Here is a 27485-nt window from a genome sequence, read left to right as displayed (position 1 = left end):
TGAAAGATAAAAAAATATGTTGCTAATACCAAAAAGAAAGTTATAGCATTAACATGAAATGAGACAGATTAATTTGGACGAAAATGTGGAAGATGCTCCAATTTCAAATCATGCTTTTATCTTCATGTAAATCATTGACTTTTAAAGCAGCATCTCATCCTTCCAAAACTTCTCTGACTTACACTATGCATAACTTATACAAAAAGTAATTTAATAAACTTATGTGAACATCTAAAATAATGCTAATAAAATATAAGCACTTAACACTTGTTACAGCCTTATATTTATTAGGCAATGGGAAAAATAATCAAGACACAGTCACACCCTCAAAAGGCTCATATACATGTAAACAAATAAGTGTAATGTACTATGATAAGTGCTATATTACTATAATTTCAAAAGTTTAAATTTCATGGACAAGTATAATTTTAAATAAAAAGATGGACTTTAATAAAAAGCACTGTTGTTAACCTGCCTGCTAACATCATCATTGCATAAAGTAAATGCTATTATATCAATAGTATTAAAAAAACATAATCTTTATGTAAAATATTTTACCATTTAATAGCTTGAGCTTCAAGAAAAACTCATTTCTCTGTCCTTACTTTTCAATAAATTAAAATTTCAGCACAGACCTACACAACACTGCTTTCAGCAACACTGCTATAATAGAAGTACTACAGGCGTGCAAAAGAGGAAGTGATTTACTCTGTGATGGGAGCAGCTTCACATGAGGGAGGCATGTGAATCACCAATCAAGATAAGGAATAAAGGAGACATAGCAGGTTTGGGGGTAAGGCAATAAGGGACAGAGCCAACACTATGAAGGGTGACAGGGCAAGAAGCAAAAGACAAGGAGCACTAGTCACTTAGAGAAGTTAAGTGGAGAGTCAGTTATTAAGAGCAAAAGGAGAAAACATCACGTTCTATGATATGAAACACTGGCAATGCAACATTATACATAGCCTTAAAAATCACTGGACTTCTTAACACTCTAATTCTCTGTTTGTAACTTCAAGAGGTTTTCCTAGCAGGCTTAAGATATCCAGACTCAGGAAAATGGAGGGCAGATAGGGAGGGGTGAGAAAGCCCCCGATGTCACACAGTAAACACTGGCTGAAAGCACACGTCCCATGCTAAGGACACACCAACCATTTCAGTCCAGCTTTCCTCCACTTAATGGGTGGAGCCATTTGCTCCATGGAATAGTCATGTCCGTATACAGTTTTAATTGAACTGAATCAAGAAAAACCTGAACCGAAATTCAAGAAGAAATTCTATATATTTACAAAACCATTTCACAGTAAGTACGTACCTCAGATATAACAATTCCAAATTTTAAATAACCTAAACATCTAAGAATAAAAAATACTTTACACAACAATAGATCATAAATGTAAAATTATGTTGTCAAATACTTCCCTGAATACAAAAATAGTTAAAATACAGTATCAAGTAGAAAGGATGCAGGACTATTTTATGCATTATATATTCATATAATATATACATTATATATGTATATTTATTTTTACACATGAGGACATACAAACACACACAGAGACATACACACACGCTGCACAAAAACTGTTAGGAAAATATCAGATTCTTATAAGCTGTTATGTGTTATTGATTGGGAGCTATGGGCTTTTAAATATGTCTTTTTAAATTTTTCTATATTTTCTAAAGCTTCTAATGAATATGCATAGCTTTTACAATATGAAAATGACATAGTATTTCTGAAACACTCTGACAATATGTAAGTCTTCTGATATGAAAATGGTTAATTCTAACCATCTAGAAAACACAGTAGTTCAAAATGTCTACAGAGATGAGCTTTTGTTAATTACAATCAATATGTCCTCAGCAATTGTCTTGCTTTTTGGCCACTGCTTACTGTGACTCTGTCCACTAAAAGGCTACCTTTATCAGCTGACAAAAAAAAATCTGAGGAAAGAGGAGTCATTAAAATTATCCTTCCCCTCAAGAATCAATATTGTGAACATGACTATACTACCCAATGCAATCCTTATCAAATTACCAAGAACATTTTTCACAGAATTGGAACAAAAAATGTTTAAATTTGTATGGAAACACAAAAGACCCTGAATAGCAAAAGCAATCTTAAGAAGGAAAAACGTAGCTGGAAGAATCAGGCTCCCTGACTTCAGACTATACTACAAAGCTACAGTAATCAAGACATGGTACTGGCACAAAAATAGAAATATAGATCAATGGAACAGGATAGAAAGCCCAGAGATAAACCCACGCACCTATGGTCAACTAATCTATGACAAAGGAGGCAAGGATATACAATGGAGAAAAGACAGTCTCTTCAATAAGTGGTGCTGGGAAAACTGGACAGCTACATGTAAAAGAATGAAGTTAGAACACTCCCTAACACCATATACAAAAATAAACTCAAAATAGATTAAAGACCTAAATGTAAGGCCAGACACTATAAAACTCTTAGAGGAAAACCTAGGCAGAACACTCTTTGACATACATTGCAGCAAGATCTTTCTTGACCCACCTCCCAGAGTTATGAAAATAAAAACAAAAATAAACAAATGGGACCTAATGAAACTTAAAAGCTTTTGCACAGCAAAGGAAACCATAAACAAGATGAAAAGAAAACCCTCAGAATGGGAGAAAATATTTGCAAATGAAGCAACTGACAAAGGATTAATCTCCAAAATATACAAGCAGCTCATGCAGCTCAATATCAAAAAAACAAACAACCCAATCCAAAAATGGGCAGAAGACCTAAACAGACATTTCTCCAAAGAAGATACCCAGATTGCCAACAAACACATGGAAGGATGCTCAATATCACTAATCATTACAGAAATGCAAATCAAATCCACCCACAATGAAGTATCACCTCACATCAGTCAGAATGGTCATCATCAAAAAATCTACAAACGATAAATGCTGGAGAGGGTGTGGAAAAAAGGGAGCCCTCTTGCACTGTTGGTGGGAATGTGAATTGATACAGCCACTATGGAGAACAGTATGGAGGTTCCTTAAAAAACTAAAAATAGAACTACCATATGACCCAGCAATCCCACTCCCAGAGAAAAACATACATGTACTCCATTGTTCATTGCAGCACTATTTACCATAGCCAGGACATGGAAGCAACCTAAGTATCCATTGACAGATGAATGGATAAAAGAAGATGTGGTATATATATATGCAATGGAATATTACTCAGCCATAAAAAAGAATAAAATTGTGCAATTTGCAGAGGCGTGGATGGACCTAGAGACTGTCATACAGAGTGAAGCAAGTCAGAAAGAGAAAAACAAATATCACATAATATCGCTTATATGTGGAATCTAGAAAAATGATACAGATGAACTTATTTGCAAAGCAGAAATAGAGACACAGATGTAGAGAACAAATGTATGGATACCAAGGGGGGAAGAGGAGGGGGGATGAATTGGGAGATTGGGATTGACATATATACACTACTATGTATAAAATAATGAGAACCTAGTGTATAGCACAGGGAACTCTACTCAATGCTCTGTGGTGACCTAAATGGGAAGGAAATCCAAAATGAACCATTTGTATTTATTAAAACTTTACATCAAGTATGCACTTATTTTTTTCTATTTATGATATACATTGTGCCCACTTAAAAAAGAATACTAGTAATCATTTCTTATTTGTAATTATCAGCATTAAGAATTAATTCTATTCTCAATCTTTTATTGAAATTCAGGATGACAGATGTAGAGTTTTACATATCACATAAAGACAAGCAAAAATTACCACTATTTGTGAAGAGGCATGCAATCAAAGATAATAAACTGTTATTATGATACCACTATGCTCTGTATGCTTTCTTCTGCTCCAACTTAGGCTAATCTTTCATTAATAGAAGGTGCCCTTGCAAATTTTAGGGTAGTATGTCTTAAATTGGGGGTAGATTGAAAGATGATGCACAGATATACAGAGAGATAGATATGAGGTGAGATGTGAAATAAGAGCAAGAATGAGCACCCATGAGAGAAAGAGAATGGGTCCACCAATATTTGAACCTTATATTTTCATAAAATCCAAAAGGTATCATCTTTACCCTCAATATTTCTCTCATTCTTCCTGTCTCCCACACCAGTCCAATCTATTTTTGAGAAAGTGCTTTGCTACTGAATGAGAGAGAAAAGGAAAGGGCTAACCATACTTGAGGAAAAAATTAATTACTACACTCACCATGTTGGATAATAATCTCACTTTCCTTTTTTCTCTCAATACAAACACTGTTATAAAATATAAGTGAAAACTCATAGCAATATCATTAGATAATAAAATTGTAAAAATAGGTACAATCTTATTATAAAGTCTCAACTACGTAAAAAAAATCTGGAAAGGCAGAGCATTGCACAGTAAAAGGTTACGAAAGACCTTGTGAAATTATTTTGTGTTGAAGAAGAGGGGAGATTGTAATCTCCTAGAAGTTATTTCAGGGGCAAACAAGCCCTCTAAAACCTGAAGCCTATGAAGAGAAAAATATTTTTTAAAGAATCTGTACTCATTTTCACAGTGTAAGTTGAGACATATTTGTAATTTCTCTTTGTTTTTAACAACACACCTTCTTTCCTATAATACAGAGGCTGATGCCAAAGCACATTCTGAAGCACAACACATTGAACTGAAATGAATGTTTCACCTCATTGTGAAGAAGGCTGCTGATTTTTAGTAACTAGCCTCACAGTTGGATTAATTGAGAACAACTGCTGATGAGAACAAGCAAGACAACCAATTATGAATAAATAATATTTTCTCCATCGTTTGGCATTTTACTCCCAGTGGTCCATTAGCTTAAAAAACAAGAGACTCAGCACTTAACAGATTCGTGCTCAGTTTGCTCATAAATGTTGTTTCACTTTGCTTTACTGCTATTTATGATTACCTCATTAGATTTTACACGTTCTAGAGCACTGGCAGAAAATATGCAGTGATAGGTTTCTATTGACGAATCTGTGCTACTGAACACTTAAATGATTTAGCGTATACTCCTTGTTTTAGGTGGCTACCACGCTTTACACGCTGCTGCAAAATCAGCTTCTCTTATGTTCTTCGGTTTTTGCTTTTAACTCTGGTAACAGAACAGATGCCACTCTAAGACTGAGGAAAATATTTAAGTATAAGTGATCACACTCCATCAATAAAGCTAACCCTTACATAATGTGCCTGCATTTTAAATGTATACATTAGTTGCAAAAAAAAAAGGAATAAAAACTTGAAGGAGGGAAAATATATCACATGTAAGTCTCATTTTTTTTTTTTTTTTTTGGCTTTCCTGAGGAACCCATTCCAATGCCAGAGCACAGGTAAGGAGAACTCCTCAGGTTTAGTGACGCTATTATTATGTTTATCATTATCAAGTCTAGAAAGGATTTCAATCCACATATTTTCAGATATTTGAAGAAGCAAATTATTCTGAATTGTTAAATGCCTACATAATTGGATGGTTATCTAATCCAGTGTAACTAAAACACGCACAACTCTTCACTTAGAATTTTTATTTAACAAGAGTTATATACTTCTGTTTCTTAAATTTGAGTGCTAATATTATTTTAAGCAACAATTCTGAAATTATGATGCTCTACGAATCTACTTATCACTAGAGATGTTTTGACCTATAATTAAGTAGCTACAAATAACAGGACACCTCCCTCAATATTTTTGTTGTTTTATTACATCATTTCTTTTCTGTGGTATTTATTTTTCCATTGAAAAATAAATTGAATGATGTGCTTTCAATCTACAACAGTTTAAATCCCTTCTTGGTCAAATAAACTATATCCAGAACAGACATGCTTCTCCCAGGGAGTGAGATGTTCTTAATTGCAACTCAACGGTCCATTATTCTGTTATGTTTAAAAATGGACCAGGAATACAAAGTTTATTCTTGGACCAGTTAATATAACAGACATTTATTTCTCATCTCTTCCTTTCTCTACCATATCGTAATTTGATAGCAAAGGTGAGAATACTAAGCACAGCCTCTTCAGTGTCTTCAGTTCCTAACACATTGTGTGAGGGTGAATGAATAATATGCAGGGTTTTGATGGTACATGTGCAGCCAACCTGATTCAGCAGGCAAGTATGATAAAACTCAGCAGGACTTCATTCACATCCCATGTACAAATGCCAGAAAGACAGCTCTCACGCAAAAGGCCTTCAGCAGCCCTCAGCAGGAAGTCACTAGACACCAAAGAAGTTTTCTATCTGGATTTATCATAGTGGCTTTTTGTTATTTCCACATACATGTTTTTGGAATTTCTTTTCTAGATGTTTGATATGTTGCACTTTTTCCAGTGGTCCTACTCTTTCTCAGACTAGGTATTCTTTGCGGCTTTGACTTTTTCTTTCCCTAATTTGGACTTAACCTATGGCCATCTGCCTGTCTGTCTCCAGCCCTAGCTGAGCTTCACTCACAGTTTAACTCTTGAGAGACATCTGCTGTGCCATAAATAGCTCTGAACAGGGTGTCAAAGCAGGTTTGCAGTCTTCTTTTTCATAAATAATTTAACTTTTAAAAGTATCATTTTCTCATTTACCACTCCACAGATTTATTAATATTGACATCACTATGTATTTGATAAATATATGCAGCTGACTAAATAATATTCCCATATATATGTCTTAAAGTAGCAGAAACTCAAAGAATCCAAATCTGAAATCATCATCAACTTTCCCATACTTCCTACTACCTCCAAAAAAATTAACTTCACTTGATGCTAAAAGCGATGAGAAGATTTCTGGAGAAGATGGGATTTGATATTAGTCTTTTAAGTTATTCCTTTCTTTAAAAGTTCTTAGACAAATATCTATATAATAGTACGTTTATTAAAAGTTTGATATATACCATGCACTGTTGCAAGTGATTTACATATATCATCTTGTTTAAGTCCTACTAAACAAGAAAGAGGGCTTCCCTGGTGGTGCAGTGGTTGAGAGTCCGCCTGCCAATGCAGGGGACACGGGTTCGTGCCCCAGTCCGGGAAGATCCCACATGCCGTGGAGCAGCTGCGCCTGTGAGCCATGGCCGCTGAGCCTGCGCGTCCAGAGCCTGTTGCTCTGCAACGGGAGAGGCCACAAGAGAGGCCCGCGTACCGCAAAAAAATAATAATAATAAATAAATAAACAAGAAAGATGTTTTGAGGAACTGAAATAAATGCAATGTGCATACAGAATAGAAAGTAAGAAGGAAGATGACATGAAGTAAGACCCACAAGCAAGTAGGGGTTGAGAATATTCTGAATTTTGTATTTAATGTTTAAAATTTTCATCTTTACCTCAAGAGAAACAGGAAGCATTGGTATCCTTTAAGGGGCCTAGTATCATAATTATTCAACCCTCAGTGATCAGAATTGATTGAAGGGGCCAAAATAGGATGTAAAGAAACCAGAAAAAAAGACTATAGCTCAAATATAGCTAAACCACGGAACGTTCTCCTACTACTCTGGCATAAGTTTCTCTCTTTCACTTATGAGGTTGTATTAAAATTATAATAACATGGGCACAGTTTTTTTTTTTTAATTTTAAACATAGTCTTTTTAGTCAAATGAAAGTAAGACAAAATCAAAATATAGAGTGGAGCTAAAACTATGAACTCCAACTGAACACTGAGTCTTGTTACATGAAGAAAAAATTAGTTGAAATATTTCAAACAGTCTTTAAATAGGGTAAAATTTTTTCCTTGCATTTAACCAAAATTATTAGGATGACTATTTCTGAGTTGTTCAGAAGTTTTTAAAAATATATGGAAAGAACCATATATAATCCACAAATTTTAATACTACGTACATATTAAGAAGCATGAGATGGTACTGAAATATTTTCCAACAAACTTCTAACTCTCAGAAGATGAAAAATAAGAGAAGCAATTTACTTTTAAGTACTTAAAAGAAAGTTTATCTTTGTATTTCCTAAATGTTTTAGGCACTTTTGTCATGCAACTGAAGTAGAATGAGGAGTGTTAGATGAGTGCTGTCACACTAATAAAAAATGCTCAGCTTCTGCTACCAAACACTAGATATTGTCCATGGGTACGCCAGCAGGTAAACTCACTGAATATCATGAAACAAAGACAAAAATATAGTCATTGTCACATTAGGAAGAAACTCTTTGTTTTCAAGTTAAAAAAATATATAAACTCTTACAGAAATACCTGATGGCATCATCATTGGACAATGCTTCTCACCAGTATGCTGAGTCATGGAGAATCTTGGGGTGACTCCTATCTAAGAGGACAGGTTATAAACAAAGCTCTTGGGTATTCCTATCACAGGAAATGGAACAAGACATAATCTAAGGAAAAGACCTAAACAAAATGGAGTTGAGCAATCTACCTGAGAAGGAGTTAAAGGTAATGAACATAAAGAAGTTCACTTGAGAACAGAAAGGATAAACACAGTGAGAATTTCAACAGAGTTAGATAATATAAAGAACCACAGAGAGCTGAAAAATATAATAATGAAAAATTTTTAAAATATACTAGAAGGAGTCAACAGTAGATTAGATGATACAGAAGAATGGATCAGCAAACTGGAAGACAGAGTATGAAAATCACCCAAGGTGAACAAAGAAAGAAAAAAGAATTTTAAAAAATGAGGATAGGGGCTTCCCTGGTGGCGCAGTGGTTGAGAGTCCGCCTGCCGATGCAGGGGACACGGGTTCGTGCCCCGGTCCGGGAGGATCCCACATGCCATGGAGCGGCTGGGCCCGTGAGCCATGGCCGCTGAGCCTGCGCGTCCGGAGCCTGTGCTCCGCAACGGGAAAGGCCACAACAGTGAGAGGCCCACGTACCGCAAAAAAAAAAAAAAAAAAAAAAAAGAGAATAGTTTGAAAGAACCCTGGGACAATAACAGACTAACATTTGCATCACAGGGGTCCCAGAAGAAGAGAAAGAGAAAAGGGCAGATAACTTATTTAAAGAAATAATAGCTGAAAACTTCCCTAACCAGGGAAAAGAAACAGACTTCTAAGTCCAGGAAGCAAAGAGGGTCCCAGGAAATTATAGCCATTATCTTATAATAACTTTTAATTGAGTATAACCTTCAAAAATACTGAAATCACTAAGCTGTACACCTGAAACTAATATAATATTGTAAATCAACTATACTTCAATTTAAAAAATAATAAAATACCTAGGAATAAATCTAACTAAGGAGGTCAAAGACCTATACTTGGAAAAGTGTAAGACACTGATGAAAGAAACTGAAGATGACACAAGCAAATGGAAAGTTATGCCATGCTCATGGATTGGAAGAAATAATATTGTTAAAATGACCATACTACCCAAGGCAATCTACAGAATGCAACCCCTGTCAACATACCAATAGCATTTTTCACAGAACTAGAACAAATAATTCTAAAGTTTGTATAGAAACACAAAAGACCCCAAATACCAAAGCAATATTGAGAAAGAAGAAAGCTGGAGTCATTATGCTCCCTGATTTCAAACTATACTACAAAGCCACAGTAATCAAAATAGTATGGTACTGGCACAAAACAGATGTATAAATTGATGGAACAGAATAGAGAGCCCAGAAATTAACTCACACTTATATGGTCAATTAATCTAAAACAAAGGAGGCAAGAATATACAGTAGGGAAAAGACCACTTCTTTAATAAGTGGTGTTGGGAAAACTGGACAGCTACATGAAAAAGAATCAGACTAGACTATTTTCTCACACCAAATACAAAAAGAGACTGAAAATGGTTTAAAGACTTCAATTAAGACCTGAAACCATAAAACTACTAGAAGAAAACATAGGCAGTATGCTCTTTGACATAAGTCCTAGCAGTATTTTTTTGGATCTGTCTCCTCAAGCAAGGGCAACAAAAGAAAATTAAACAAATGGGACTATATCAAACTAAAAAGCTTCTGCACAGGCAAAGGAAACTATCAGTATAGGGAACCTACTGAATGAGAGAACGAATCTGCAAACAATATATCCAATAAGGTGTTAATATCTAAAATATACAAAGAACTCATACAACTCAACTTCAAAAAACAAACGACCCTATGAAAAATGGGCAGAGAACATGAATAGACATTATACCAGAGAAGGCATACATATGCTCAACAGACCAATGAAAAGATGCTCAACATTACTAATCAACAAGGAAATGGAAGTCAAAACCACAATGAGTATAACCTTACACCTCTCAGAATGGCTATAATCAAAAATACAACAAATAACTCATGTTGGTGAGGATGTAGAGTAAAGCAAACCCTGGTATACTACTGGTGGGAATGTAAATTGGTACAGCTACTATGGAAATCCGCATGGGGGTTCCTCAAAAAATTAAAAATAGGACTACCATATTACATAACTATTTTACTTCTGGAAATTTATATCAAGAAAACAAAAACACTAATTGGAAAATACATATGTACCCCAATGTTCACTACATTATTTATAATAGCCAATATATAGAAGCAAACTAAGTGTCCATTGATAGATGAGTAGATAAAGAAGATGTGGTATACATAGATAGATAGATAAATAGATAGATATAGATATAGATATACACACACACACACACACACACACACACACACTCTACTCAACCAAAAAAAAAAAACAAAACAAAACAGAAATCTTACTATTTGCAACAACACTGATGGATGTAGAGGGTATTTTGCTAAGTGAAATAAGTGAGACAGGAAAAGACAAATATGGTATGATCTCATATGCAAGTGGAATCTAAAAAATAAAAAAACAGATAAATAAAACAAAATGAAAACAGACTCATGGATACAGAGAAGAAACGTTACCAGAGGGAAGGGCATTGAAGGGTGAAATAGGAGAAGGGATTAATAGGTACAAATGTCCAGTTAAAAAATAATAAGGCATGGGGATGCTGATGTAATATACAGCATAAGGAATATGGTTAATAATATTGTAATAACTTTATATGAAGACAGATGGTTACTAGATTTATCATGGTCATTATATACGCAAATGTTAAATCACTATTGTAGTACACCTGAAACTATCATCATACTATATATCAACTATATTTCAATTAAAAAAAAAGCAGAGGATGTTGATTACAACATTGTTCGCATTTATAAAGATTTGAAAAATAATAAATGGACAATAGGATTATAATTGCTTTTTGTAGGCCAGAATTCCAAACAACCGTGAAATGCAATAATGAATCAAAAACAGATAACTATACATTGTCAACACGAACAAATCTAAAACACATAAATGATAAACATAGAAAAGGAGCTATACTCATTAACATTAAAAAGCATATATAATCCATAGATATACCCATAGCATAAAGGGTGGATTGAAAATAAACAATGTGAGGGTTTGATGAGAGATCTGAAGATGTGATTTGAAGACTGTACCTGGATCATCAGTCGTGATGTACTACAAACTGAATAATCTGATCATCCTCTGGGACACAGTCTTATTTTAAACTCTATTAATTCTAATTAGTAAATGCTATAGACTAAGTTTTTGTGTCCTCCTACCTGAAAATTTGTATCTTGAAACCTAATCCCCAGTGGTATGTTATTTGGAGGTGGGGCATTTGAAAGGTACTTAGGTCATGTGGGTGGAGCCTTCATGGATGAGATTAGTGTCCTTATAAAAGAGATCCCGGATAACTCCCATACCCTTTTGCCATGTGAGGACACAGAAAAAAGACAGCCATCTATGAACCATAAAGCAGGCCCTCACCAAACACTGAACCTGGCCACACCTTGCTTTTGGACTTGCAGCCTTCAGAACCATGAGAAATAAATTTCTGTTGTTAATAATCCACCCAGTATGTCTGTGGTGTTTTGCCATAGCAACCCAAATGGATTAAGACTATAAAGGACTCCAATTTTAGGATGTTTAATTTTCCAATAGCAAGACATGTATATTAGCCATATTATAAAGACTCAGATTTGTTTACCAGTCCACTACGTTTTTGTAATTGTAGAGTAAATGTTATCCATAAAGACTCACAAGAGTCCAGACCTTTTTGTTTCACTCTATTTCATTATAAAAATGGACAACGTATAAAATTATGGTTCAAGTTCTCAAATTTCAATACCAAAGACAGAGTAATATTGCTTATAGAAAGCAATGAAGAAAGACTATTTTAATATGCATTTTTATATGGCTCTAAAATGCTATAACCAAGACTATAAATCCTGTGGAGATCTACTTTACTAGCCTACCTTTACAGCAGGATAAACAAAATCTTAGTTGCCAAGTATCACCAAATCCAATTTTGTTAGAAGAAAATGAAACAGAAAAATTCAATTTGGATTGAAAATGAGTGTTGAACTACTTATCCACCCTTCCAAGATGTGAATCACCTTCCGGACAGTTGGGACATTAGGGGCATTAGGAGCTTAATTAAAATTACATTCCTAAGCATGGTATTTATATTTATTCACACATACATTCAGTCAAGCAGATTTAAAACATACTAACAAAACCATTTAAATCTCACCAGATCATTTAAAATTCAATGTCGGTTATTTAAATTAAGTTCCCCTAGTACTAAACTCCATCGCAAATCATTATTTGTAGTTGGATCAAAGATATATTTTTACAGTACATAAAATAATCATATAATTTTTATAAGAATAATAGTTAACTTTTATTGAGTATCGACTAGCTACTTAAGTTAATTCTCACAACAATTCTGTAAAGTAGGTTATTTTCATCCCCATTTTACAGGGATAAATGTTGAGATTTGTGACTTCCTCAGTATTCTCCACTCCACCAAGATAAAAGTCAGAATCTGGCCCTCTACGTGCAAAGTGTACATTTTTTCTACTCTTCTGTGCTGCCTCCATTGTATAACCCTAAGTAACCTTCTAAAATCAGTCTAGAATTTATTGAGTCTGATGAGGTAATATGACAGACAGGAAATTTGAGTCCAAAATGACTGATTCAGGACCACACAGGTTTGCAGTTCTTGGCATAGAATGCCCATCAAATTTGGGATTATACTTACTCTATTAAAAAGTAAGAATTTCAAATATATGCTCTTGAAAACAATGTATGTTTCATGATGCTATGTACTAGGTGAATCACAAACTGAGAAAACTGGTTAACACTTTTCAGAACACACAGCAAAATGGGCCACGGGTAACTTTTATTCACTTTTGACCTACTGGAGAAATAAATGTTTTCCATTTAAAAATGCTGTTTTAAAATGTAAACTTATTAAATAATAGTGTTGATGTTGTTCTTTGACGATTCATAGAAAAACAACTTTAAACTTTAGTCTTTCATATCAATTTTCTACTTGCATGAAGATAGTTAGCATGGGGGTTAAGAGCCTGGATTCTGGAACTAGTTACTAGAGTTCTGATACCATTAATCCATTTCTATCTGATGTTACTTAACTATGCCCCAGTTCCTTAACCAGAAAATGGTGGTCATAAAAGTATTTATAGGGTTGTGATGGAGTTTAAATAAGTTATCTAAGACTATAACTTTAACACCCTTCCATCACTTGGTAAGGAGTCATCAAGAAAAGTAGTGTGATCCAGGCACATGAAAAAGGCCACAGGCCTGTAGGTCTGGAGAAATTGAAGAAGAAAAAGAATCTTTCAAGATGCAGAATCATGCAAGGCGGCAGTGGGCATAGGAACCTCTTTTAAAGTTTCTCTAAGTCGGTTAGTCAGTTAAAGTCATCTGACCTTATTCATGAGAAGATACCTGTAGAAGTCAGAGTTTTGTGGGTCTGCACAAGTATTTCAAGAACTGTTGCAGGGTCCAGAGAAGATTAGGTATGGGTCTGAGCCATTTGCCTCAGTTAGAACTACTGAATAAGAAGAAACAATTAAATGTGTTCTCTTGAAAAAATAGTTGAAAGGGGTGTGGCCAAGATGGCTAAGTAGGAAGACCCCGAGCTCACCTCTGTTTGTGGGTACACCAAAATTACAATTAATTTACAAAGCAACTATCAATGAAAACAACCTGAAGACCAGCAGAAAAGATTTTCTATAACTAAACATATAAAGAAGGAATCACAAGGAGATGGGTAGGAGGGGCAAAGACGCAGTATAATTAAGCCCCACACACCCCAGGAAGGCAACCAACTAACAGGAGGATAGTCACACTTGCATTGGTGCCCCCTAGGAGCCAGGGGTCCAAGGCCAACACTGGGATCCCCAGCCCGGGGGTCCTACACTGGGAAGATGAGCCTCCAGATGTCTGGCTTTGAAGGCCAGTGGGCTTGTATGTGGGAGAGCTAGAGGACTGTAGGAAACAGAGATTGTGCTCTGTCTCATACAAAATCTCACAGGCTCCAAGACCCAGTGCAGTAGTAGTAATGTGAAAGGAGCCTGGGTTCAGACCCATTTGCTGATCTTGGAGAAGGCTCCCAGAAAGTCAGGAGGCCACTAGGAAATAAATGCTGGTGGCAGCCATTTGGGGGAGCTCATTCCACCACGAGGACAGTGGTGCTGGCTGGTGGCACTTTGGATTTCTTCCTCCAGACTATCAGTGTTAGGACCTAGCCCTGCCCACCATCTGGTCAGCACCAGCCCTGAGACCCACAGGTCAAGCAGCCAGTTACGTAGTACCTAGCCCTGTCTACCAGCTGATATTATTAGTAACACCTTAGCAATATTTGGGGGGTTCTGTCACCTCAGGCAAGGGCAACAAAGGCGAAAATAAACAAATGGGACTAAATCAAACAAAAAGCTTTTGGAAACTATCATCAAAATAAAAAGGCCAAGGAAACTATCATCAAAATAAAAAGGCCACCTAGTGAAGGGGAAAAAATATTTGCAAATGACAAATCCAAAATATACAAAGAACTCATACAACTCAACACGAAGAAAATCAACAACTCTATTTAAAAAAATTGGGCAAAGGCCCTCAATAATCATATTTCCAGAGAAGACATACAGATGGCCAACAGACACATGAAAAGGTGCACAACATCACTAATCATCAGGAAAATGGTGATCAAAACCATAATGAATATTACCTCATACATGTCAGAATGGCTCTAATTAAAAAGACACAAATAACAAGTGTTGGTGAGGACCTGGTAAAAAGGGAACGCTGGTGCACTGATGGTGGGAATGTAAATTGGTGTAGCCACTATGGAAAACAGTATAGAGCTTCCTCAAAATATTAAAAATAGAACTACCATAAGATGCAGCAATTCCACTGCTGTATATTTTTCCAAATAAAACCAAAACAATAATTTGAAAATATACATGCATCCCTATGTTCATTGCAGCATTATTCACAATAGCCAAGGTATGGAAGCAACCTAAGTGCCCATAGATAGATGAATGGATAAAGAAATGGTATGTATATACAATGGAATATTAGCCATAAAAATAATGAAATCTTGCCATTTGCAATACCATGGATGGACCTAGAAAGTATAATGCTAAATGATTAAGTCAGATGGAGAAAAAGAAATACTACGTGATCTCAATTATATATGGAATATAAAAAACAAAATAAATGAACAAACATGAGAAAAGAAATAGAGTCATAGAAAGAACAAACAGGTGGTTGCCACAGGGGATGGGCTTGGGGGATAACTGAAATAGGTGAGAGAGATTAAAAGGTACACATTATCAGTTATAAAATAAATGACATGGGAATAAAATGCACAGTGTGGGGAATATAGTCAATAATAATGTAATATCTTTACATGCTGACAGATGGTATCTAGACTTACTGCGGTGATCATTTTGTAATATACAGAAATATCAAATCACTATGTTGTGTACCAGAAACTAACATAGTGTTGAAGATCAATTATACTTCCAAACACAAACGAACAAACAAATTCATAGAAAAAGAGACCAAAGGCAGGGGACTGGGGAGAGGGGGAATTGGATGAAGATGGTGATTAAAAAACTTTTTTGTTTAAACAGAGATCTAAATCACCTATAAGAGTACCTGTCTCATAGTTAGTGCTCAAGAAATGTAATGTGTTTGGTATCTAGCACATTATTTTTAAACATAAATTTAAAATCTGTTTTACTTTCCAAATTTTTTCAGAAGAATATAAAGTATCCAAAATATTCATACACATGTACATACGTGGATAAACAGATCAGAAATCAATAATTAACATTTGGGATTCAATTAAAAATACTTTTAAAAATTACAAACATTTTATCTTTTAGGTTGCAAAATACAATTAGTATTAAATAGAATAGACCGTAATTTTTTAAATTTTTGAATATTTTTGTGTAGAACATTACGGTGAATTTTCTTGACTTTTCATGACAATGCACTGCTTATCTTGATTCTAATGAGAATTTTCGCTTAGGATAAAAGTTGGATTGGGCTCAGTCTTATTAGGGACCATTTGGAAGATAATTCCTCAATTACTGTTATTTAATTACAGTACTTTGTTACTTCTATAGGATAAATTAAAATATACATTTCATATTAATCACAATGCTTTTGATGGCAAATTTAATTCCCAGGCAATTTACAAGAACATATAATTACTACATGCTTGGGATGTCAAGAGATTTTACTGTATGTTAAATATGATATTCTGATGGAAATAAAAACAAAATCTTCCTAACACAAACTTTCACAGAAGCATTTCCTTCCATTTCTTTTTAAAGATGAAAATGTTTAAGATTCTGTTACATGTAAATGATAGACAAGAATTATGGTATAAAAATGCCACCACAATCACACATGCATAAAAATAACCTCCAAAAATGATTTATCAGCTCCTGTGGTAATTTACTGTTTCTTTTATATGAAACATTTTCTTTCTCTACATAATCAAACCAATTCAAGGATAGTTACTAATCACCTATATTGTACGAGAGATTATGTTTATCCTGTGAAAATAAGGCATATTTTACTCTTAATGAGCTTGGATTTCACGATATCAGCCCATCAAAAATAAAACATCATTATAATAGAAGCTAGCAGTTCTAGAGCAATTACTATGTGCCAAACATTGTTCTAAGTGCTTTAGATGTAGAAACGCATGCACTACCATAATCCTATGAGACAGAAACTATTTTTATGTTTCTAACGAGTACACTGAGGCATAGCGTGCTTAAATAACTTCCCAAGGACACACAGCTAGAAAACGTTGATAAAAGTGAATGATCGTGAATCAGTGAAGACGGTATGGATAATTTTGTGTGGGAAATAACAAAATTGCTCCACAGAACTGAGAAAACTGTTGACCCAGATACTGAAGGTTTGAGTAGGATGGGAGGGGGTAAATGAAGGAGGACATTCCAGAAACTAACTCAGATTCTGCCGATCCCTCAAGGCTTTTCTTAAGATCTGCTCGTTCATAAAGCCCTCTTGGAGTGATCTAGCCCACCTTTGAACACATTCTGTTCTCATTTATGAACAAATATTTACTGAGCACCTAAACTGGGGAATTCAGAGATGACAAATGGTCCTCATTCTTGATGAGCACAGAGTATAGATTATGTAAAAATATTTAGCACCTATTAGAATAATGTCATAGCTCTAGTCTCTAGCTACCTTACAGGCTTTCTGGTGATCAGACCACATCAATACCCTTATATACGGCCTCTCTCCGCCTGCTCTCTCCTCTGAGTCTAACATGAATAATGCACAAAATAGGGACTCACTTGGTTGACTTGGATGCATTTTCTTTTGTTTTCTTAGAACATCTTTTGAGACAGATGGCCAAGAAATTTTTCATAGGCTAGAATTTATATTTTTAAAAACGCTGGTAATATAAGTAAATAGGGAGAAACTATTCAGATGAAAGTACAAGTAATTGCTTTCAATTCTAAAGGCTGTCCGCATTATTTGTGGCACTACCTAAAAAATAAATTCCCTGGACTCATAAGCTATATGTTAGAAGTTAGCTTCAAGCCTGTTCTTTGGATAAGAAGAAATATTATGGGCCACTTCCACCTATTTTTGTTAAACGGACCTTTAATTATTAGGTTCCAAATGATGCCTACATTCTTTCTCCATCATCAGCCAGACCTACTTTGGTATATTTTTAGAAAAAAAGAAAAAGAAAAAAAAAATCAGATGCTTCAGCATGTTTTTCCAATGGAATAAAAAAAGAGTTCAGTCATTATTATTCTATTCACAACTGTTCCATTTTCTAGTGTAAAAGTACACAGAGAATGTTGTCCTAATTTTCAGTAGCCACAACTGCACATTTCCATTTATTTGAAAATCTTACATCTTAAAAAGTTGACATTGATTTTTTTCCAAAAATCTTTGGCCTGCCTTTCAGTCCTATGTAAATTATTTATCCACTGCTAACACCAGCTGCTTTACTGTCACAGCACTTGAACTAGACCTACTGCTATAAATTGGTTGTGTATGTTTTGATTGTATATGCTTGGATTCTTTTTGGTGGTTTACTGGATGTCCTTCAAGATCCTTCTCTTTTAATGCATTTCTTTTACCTACAAAGTCAAGGCCAGAAACTGTCTCAAAATACTGTAATTTTTAAAAGCATTTAATAATCATCATTTGATTAAAATATTTTAAAAATTAGAAAAAAGAATCAATCAATTAGTATTTCATAAGCACTACTCTCCTCCTAAAGCTATGCTTGCAAATCCACATGGAAAAAAAATATATGCACACAAAATTATTATGCAACAGTATGGAACGGTGTCATCCATAAGTATAACTTACAATTAGGCAATAAGGCAACACAAAATACAACAGTAGTGTGGTACAGAAGCATTACAGTAGTCAGAGGAAGACATGACCAGTTCAAGCTGGAATCAGAGAAGGTTCCTGGGGTGTGGTGTGACTAAGATGAGCCTAAAAGGATAGATATGGACACTTGAAGGAAGAGAAATGATGTCCAAGGTAAAGGCCAAGGTAGGAGAAAAGATATTCAACCATATAAGTATTAATTCATTGTAAGGATTTCTATTACTGCTGTAACAAATTATCACATACTTAGTTTAAAACAACACAAAAATTTATTACGTCACAATTCTGAATGTCAGAAGTCCAACGTGAAGCTCCCTAAGCTAAAATCAATTTGTGGGCAGGGTTACCTTCTTCACTGGAGCCTCTGCGGGGAGAATCTACTTCCAGGCACACAAAGATTGGCAAAATTCAGGTCTGCACGCTAGGAGGAGTAGGTCCCGCTTCCATGCTGGATTTGGCCAGGAGCAGTTCTCAGCTTGTAATGTAGCCTACCCTTGCTCCCCTTTATCTTTAAAGCCAGCAAAGAGTGGTCAAGTCCTTCTCATAATTCAGGTCACCTCCCTTCCCATCTAACTTCCTGCTCTCTGGCTGTTCTGTCATCCTCATCTGCTATTAAGGGCCCAACAGATTACATTGGGCCTATCCGGATAATCCATGATAATCTCCCTATTTTAAGGTCAGCTGATTAGCAACCTAATTCCATCTGCAAAATTCCTTTTGCTGTGTAGCAACACATTTACACTATAATAGCAGGTGGCAGAGATCATGAAGGTCAAAATCCTGGCTACTACATTCATTCAAAACAGTTTTATTGTGCCAGGAGCTCTAGTTTTAGTAGGGGGAGGATACAAAAATAAATGAAAACTCTCATTTTCAAACTCTCAAAAGACTCACAACCTTATGAGAGAGAAAAAAAAATCACAAGTAACTATGTGTTTGCTACTAAAATAAATACACATACAAGGTCTTTAAATTACACCACTGTGCACATAAATTAAGTCACAGAAAAAGGGAAGGGAATACTAAAAATACTAGGCAAGAGCAAAAAGAAAAACACATATAGGGGTTTTGTGGTTAAAAAGCTCTGGATAGGTTTCTCTGGAGGGTGATATGAGATTCCTGAAGGCTTTCAAAGTCCCAGAAAAGTAGGTTAGATGTATTAAGTCACATAGAAGAACCAGGAAGCCACTGCAGGTTCTTTAGAAGGAAAGTAATTTCTTATCAAAAAATTCTAGATGTGGAAATGGCTTAAGAAATCATCTAGAGCAGCCATACCAACTGGCCTTAATTTCTTACCAGAAATTGTTATAAGAGCCAGAATTAAAAACATCCAAGCCTTTCTTCTCTAGATGCAGCTATTATTCTTCCACAGCAAAATGTTACAAAAAGAACATTTAAAAAAATTTAAAAGAGCCCAGGAAGAGAATCATCAGTGAGATGATATTTTCAAGAATCTATACTACAGCAACATTCACAGAATTATGCAAAATTATATAACTATTACAAATCTTCAAACTGACAACAGATAATTAATCCACATAACTGTAATCATCTCAGTTGAGGATTTAAAGTACTCCATACACCAAGCAATATACTAGTTAGCATATTATTACTAAGATCACTAAAACCTTAACTTCTAAATGTACACTATTTTCTCAATAAAGTTCTATAGATTTTATTTAGTGATTAAGCATTATCTTAAATCATGTTTGTTAGATATATGCCTATAAAAGATTTAGAAAGAGGCTGTTAAAATGATCAAGATAATTAATAAATTGATAACCTTATTAATCACAATCTAGGGGAAGAAACACGATAAATTACATGAAGGCAACAATAAAATTATACAATCCTGCTGCCTTTGTCCCCTTTAATTTGTTCCTTAATTTCATCTGCCATAATAAAATAAGTCATAGAATACTTAAGTTTTCTAAAGAAACTCTAGTTATTATCATTAGCACGGTTGAGCACTTGCTACCTGAGAAACTTCTTTTGCAGAAACAAGTTCTTCAGTTTGCAAAAGACTTAAGTAACCAAAACATAAAAGCACACATGCCCAGCGTATTTTCCATGAAGCTCATTCAAGTTTTTGAAGCAGGGAACGTAAAAAAGGCCTTTAAAATTTCTTCATGGCAGATCAAACAATGATCTAAGTAAATTTCATTCTCTATTCCCTGTCAACTCATATTGCCCTTCACGTTATTACATGCATGTTAGAAACAGTAGAGAGTATTTAATGTTTCAAATGGGAAAAAAAATTAGGTTTGAATAAGTGAAACTTAAATTGTCATCTTCCTTCTAAATTCAATCCAACAATCCAGTAGGAATAACATTAAGATTTCCTACAAAGTGTTTGACTATGTAACCTTAATGGAAAGAGGAGATGCTAATAAATTTCAAGTTAAAAACAAACACACACACACACACACAAAAAACCTGATAAAAATGATGAGGCATTTGCTGTATCTCCTTTCTCCAGTCAAATTATTCTATCAATTATGGTTAGGTTAAGAAAATTTTTCAAAGAATTTTGCTCTTAATATGTTCATCATTTTGCAGGCATCTAGAGAACATATAATAAAAGACGTTCAGTTACATTTATATGAGGATTATTGAAAATAAATGACTAAATCGTTTACTTTATAGTAATATTCATTGATCACACCACACTTCAGGTTGTTATAAAATTCTGAAGGCATAAAAAGTATTACCTGGGAAGAATAAAATACTGTATTTGTAACTGGAATAAAGGTTTTCAAAATGACTTTTAGAAGTCTTTCTAAATAGAACATATGGAGATGGGAAGGGAACTTCATTGGCTTAAAAAGAAAACTTGGAAAACCACAGAAACATCTCAATCTGGAAAAAGAATATAAAAATAAGTCTCACTGGAAATGTCAGCGTCAATTCAATCTCATTAATGACCTACAATGAATGGAGGTAAATAGAACAGCAAAAATTATGTAAATGAAGGTTAAAAGGTACTAAGATGAATAAATTGGACAACATGAGGGCATGTTAAATGGCAATTAAAATCGTTCAAATAAATGTCTGCATCAAAGATGAACCATTTAATTGTTCCTAATGACGAATTCATTAGGACTGTTTAGTCTTTATTGAGGTTGGAAAAAATTTTACTGAGACTCACTGCTGCAGATGATACTTTTTGTCTTAGCCAACGTATTTGACTGTTTTCACACAAATCCAGAGAAGAGCCAAATGAAGAGCATTTGCTTAAGCTTCAGGTGACTGTCCTGTCAACATGGAGTATGATGTACATAGATGGAAACTGTTTTGCCCACAGTGAATAAGGTGCCAGGAATAGACAGAGTATATGAACTGTAAACTTTCAGCTCTGATTTGAGGACTTCTATTATTGTTACTTTTGCAGATAAAACGCAGGAGCAGATCATGGTTGGCTTACTCCTTTGAAAGTCATCATGTCTGATCAGAATTCTTAAAGTAGGGCTTCCCTGGTGGCACAGTGGTTGAGAGTCCTCCTGCCGATGCAGGGGATGCGGGTTTGTGCCCCGGTCCGGGAGGATCCCACACGCCGCGGAGCGGCTGGGCCCGTGAGCCATGGCCGCTGAGCCTGCGCGTCCGGAGCCTCTGCTCCGCAACGGGAGAGGCCGCAGCAGTGAGAGGCCCGCATACCAAACAAACAAACAAACAAAAAAAAAACAACTGTCTGATACAGGCAAGTTGTTCGCTCTTGGATACACAATTTAATCTTCCCTCATGAGAGTCAGTATTCAATAGGTGCTTGTTGTATAATTTATGGTAATGGAAGTATGCTGAATTGCACTAGTACATGCAAAGTGCTTTTAACGACATTTTACTATTTTCATAGTAGAAACTAGAAACATATTTGAAACTCTGTCTCCATAAAAGGTTAAAGGTTCCAAAAATTTGTCCAGAGAATGAGAAGGAGAAAAGAAACTATTTACTTTTTGTTTGTTTGCTTCCCACTTGGTTTGATTTCTGTTGCCAATATTGTTATCTGGTTTTAAACAGCATTATTTAACAACCCTCTTTACCCTGAATGCAGGTGAGGCTCCACGTGTCATACCCATCCACCTCTGTGTTAAAGAATTCTTACTGCACTTTTGGCCTGAGGGTTTTTTTTCTGGCCTGCGCTGGGCAAGTTGGAAGCGCTGGCTCAACTCCAACAGCAGTGGAGCAGTGAGAAACAAAGCCTTAGCGGATAAAGTTCCCAGCTCTTTGTTCCCTAAGATGAGATAGCTGAGGCTTGCTCTATGTACTATCACCCAAAGTTCCTCAGTAAGATTGAACTCCAATTACCTACACTGGTAAGTGCCTAAAATCTCACTCGTAACACCTCTCTTTCCTTACCTCTTTCATTTCTCCACTCTCCTCCTGGCATTTCCTGAGATTAGCTCCTAAATAAACTACTTGAACTCCCCATCTATCTCAGGGTCAGCTTCTGGGAAACACAAAACAAGGAACATGTAGTTTCTTCATATATAATATGGAGGTGATAATATCGATCTCAAGCAGTTATTCTGAGTATTAAATTAAATAAGATAATTTAAATGACCTACTGCATGGAATTTAATAAAGGAACCTACCTTGTTCCTTATTCTTAGATGTTGAGCTATTTGCAGGTGAATGGCTAAATTAGATGATAGTTCAGTAAAGTTATCCTAAAGATTAGAATTTTCCTATCTTCACGTGCAGAAACCCTCCTATTGTACTAAACAAGTGGATTTTAACTCCAGGTTAAAAAAAAAAAGTCACTAAAAAATAGCATGTGTGTTAACACACATTGAAACAAACAAAAAAACATTGATTCTATTGAAAATGTTAAGTTGCCAATGCCTTGTTTAAGAAAGAATATTTTAAAATGAAACTATATGTTCTTTGCAGCACTATTTACAATAGCCAGGACATGGAAGCAACCTAAATGTCCAACGACAGAGGAATGGATGTGGTACATATATACAATGGAATATTACTCAGCCATAAAAGAGAATGAAATAATGTCATTTGCAGGGACATGGATGGACCTGGAGATTGCCATACTGAGTGAAGTAAGTCAGAGAAAGACAAATATCATATGCTATTGCTTATATGTGGAATCTAAAAAAATGGTACAAATGAACTTATTTGCAAAACAGAAATAGAGTTACAGATGCAGAAAACAATCTTATGGTTACCAGAGAGGAAAGGGGCAGAGGGATAAACTGGGAGATTGGGATTGACTTATACAGACTACTATACATAAAATAGACAAGTAATAACGACCTACTGTATAGCACAGGGAACTCTACTCAATACTCTGCAATGGCCTATACAGGAAAACAAAAGAGTGGATATATGTATACGTATAACTGATTCACTTTGCTGTAGAGCAGAAAGTAACACAACACTGTAAATCAGCTATACTTATGCATCAATAAAAATTTTAAAAAAAGGAAACTATATGAAGATACTTACAACATAATGTCTGCACCACTCAATAGTACTTATTTTATTATCTTTGTTTTCTTAATAAACTATGAGCCTTTTAGGAACAGGACGTTTTTATTCGTTTTTATTTCTTCCTTTTTTATTTCATCTGGGACATTAAAAACTGTATGTTTGATGAAAATTGAATGGGTTGATGGATGGATGGAAACACATTCTTGGGAGTGTGCTTATTGTTTATACTTGGTTCAGTATTTTGAAAAAGAGAGAGGTACTGTCATCAATAAATCTAATACACTGGGAAATAATATATTTTCTCACTGAAATCCAAATGGAATTTTGGCTGAAGATAGAGCAAATTTTTACGCTTGTACTTTGACACACAAGTTTTGGACAGCATGAATGGCCTCCCTCATATTAAAATCACTTTATTTTTTATGATGAAAAGACCTTGATACTATTTTCTTATCAATGAAAATAAATTTTCTGGATTTGACAGTCGACAATTTGAAGTAGGTATAATCATGGGTGGTTTCCTTTTTACAGGAACCAGAAATACTGAAGTTCTTGACTTCTTACCTCAGACTGCCATTTTATTAGAATTGCCTGTTCATTCTGATCAGATTAGCCATTCATTCCTTTGTTGTCCGCCTCTTTGTGTGTATGTGACAAGATAAGATACAAAGTGGCAGTGAGTCCTTGAACTCTTAGGGACTTACTTGTTAAGAGTGTTTTCAACTCTGAGTACAACATGCCTATGAAGACGTGTCACTCTCCACAGATTGCATGTTAACAAGTCTTTCACTGATTACATTTGCATGTAGCCTGTTTTTGAAGTCTTGCTTTCATGTCTTAATTTTTAAAACCCTTGGGAACTTTGATTTGGATACTGAGTTATTTAAAGCAATTTGTATACATATTTCATTCCTTCTGGTTATTTATTTTTCTTGTATGTCGTTTAGGAAAGGCCAAGCATGAAATTGGAGCTGCAAAGCAAGAACAAATTTATTGATATGAAACTGCTCTGAAAACTTGATAGGTGTGCAGCAAAGCAAGAAGGGTAAAGGGGCTGAATAATTCATTGAACCTTTAAGCATCAATAAATAACACAGCGAGGAATGTTTGCTTTGCAACATTAGCTATGAAATGTGAGTACGAACTAAAAGACATCTTCAAAGTGCCATATCGTGAGAATATGCGAATAAACGAAGGGTGTTTTTTCATTAATAATTCTGTGGAAAACAAGACTAAGAGTAAAAAATTTCAGGACTGGGAAACTCATGCTATTCTGTGTAGCACCTCAAATTTTACCTACATAGGTCAAAGAGTTAAAACATGGATAACAACGTAATACAAGCAGAATATTCTATTTATAAATGATACACAGTGATGAAGATATTATCATTGTAACTATAAATCAAAGTCATTTATTTATGTACCAGGAACAAAATTATGAATATACTGTAAGCTATATTTAAAACCATGCAGACGCCACATCCTTACAGTATACACTATGACTACAACTATTACTACCAACTATATTATTACTACTAGAGTATATTTGTGGAACTGCTTACTTACAAAACGATCAGTCCCAATGATGATGAATAAACATTTAGCAACTTTAAAGAGCAGAAAAAATATTGACACAATTTGCTAAATGGCTGTTAATAATAAAGATACCAAATTTCACGTAAAGGAATAAATTAAAAGATAAACTAACCAGCGTGTGAGAAAACAATATGGTACAGTGGAAGCAGTGTGAGCTCTGGAGTAAGAGAGAGCCACCTATGTGACTTACTAAATTTATTAATTTGAACAAGTTACTAAACTTCTGATTTGGAGTTTCCTCATTTATTATCATGCTAATAATTCCATCTACCGCTCATAGATTTGTTGTGGGAAAAGAATTTATATACATATATCTTAGAACACACATATATAATTTAATTATTAAACTGCATTGGGTATTAAATAAATACTAAAATTTAATGTCTTTAAGAATCAAATAGAAACAAAGAAATGAGTGTCTATAAGGATGGGCATGTGTATTAAATGAGGTAACATACATAAAATAGCTAGCACAGTGTCTGGATCAAAATAATCACTCTCCAAATATTACTTCCCCCTCCCCTTCTTTACTTTTCTTTGTTTATCTCAATGTAGATCAAACAGTGGTAATTATAACTTCAAGTAACTGTAAACAGTTCTTAACTTTTGACAGGGTCTATTCCACAATCGCTTCCAATTGAATGATATGATATTGTTAGTGGCATGAATACCAACAGTCTACATCACCTAGTGGTGTGCTACTTCTCCCTTTTTTTCATATGCAACAAAGAAGCCAAATGACCAATTCAGGGAGATGAGAAAGTACAGTCTTAGACTTACTTGGAAATTAAGCACTGTATAATTGAATTTTGGAATAGATTCAAAGTATATATTTCACAAGCAGCTGACACTTTATCTTTCTAGCTATTCAAGTATGCTATGTAGATGGTGATTATAGAAATTCTATAAGGCACATGATTTGCAGTTATGCTTTCAGAAGGGAAACACCAAGATACTAGAAGTGGTATTCCAGAGACTAGCACAGTTAATAAATAGTTTCAGCTACTCTTCATGAGTATGATCATTTGCTCATATTTGACATGAAATATAAATGAATGGCTTCCCATTTTAAGAACAAATAATTACTCAAAATCATGTGGACTATATGATAAATGATCTACAATATACAGATATTTTAGGTAGTCTACAGGGTACAGCAAAGAAGAATGGATGAGAAGGCAATGCAGAGCATAACTGCTTAAAAGTCTACTAAGTGAGTTCATTTTACTTTTTAAAAGCTATGAAAGGAAAGAAATGTGATGCTTTGAATCTGAGTCCTTCTTAACACTATTTAACTTCAGTACTTTTTAAAGATATAGAAATTAGTGAGATCAGCAAAAAGAAAAAAAAAAAAGATTTAAGGGAAACCTGAAAGATTTTTTAGTCTGAGAAAGAGAAGACAATAAGTAGTCTTTTATGTCAGAAATTCAGTTTTTAAAAGGGTAAAACAAATTGCATAGACAATAAGTGATAGCAGTTTCACATTTAAGTTTTAGAGACACAGAAATTGTAGTCCTACCACGATGTGAGAAAAAGGCAGAGGCTTAAATCAGTGTCTTGTGCAAGGCAAGAAAAATCAAATCATATTAATCAGAATCAGACAAAGAGAAGCAAGGAAATGTAGATTTCGGAACTATCTGTGTAAGTTCAACCTATATATTTTAGAAAAATAGGAAAATAATGAAAATGTGCTTTAGAACAGAGAAGTTAGGAGTTAAAAGGAATGGGAGAAGAATGACTTATCACTGAAAAAAAGGCAGGACTGTAATTTCAGCATG

At 34.8% G+C, this 27485-nt stretch overlaps 1 protein-coding gene across 1 annotated transcript in view; it reads right to left on the bottom strand.

Annotated features, from left to right (window-relative positions):
• Positions 1 to 27485, bottom strand: part of CCSER1 (coiled-coil serine rich protein 1) — a gene marked incomplete at both ends in the record, with an annotated part of 1097278 nt that overhangs the window by 128593 nt on the left and 941200 nt on the right. The window lies entirely within an intron of this gene.

Source organism: Grampus griseus (genome assembly GCF_964374135.1).
Source record: "Grampus griseus genome assembly, chromosome: 4".
NCBI classification, from domain to species: domain Eukaryota; kingdom Metazoa; phylum Chordata; class Mammalia; order Artiodactyla; family Delphinidae; genus Grampus; species Grampus griseus.
The sequence above is the reverse complement of the archived record's forward strand: the minus strand, read 5'-3'. Positions and strand labels throughout refer to the sequence as shown.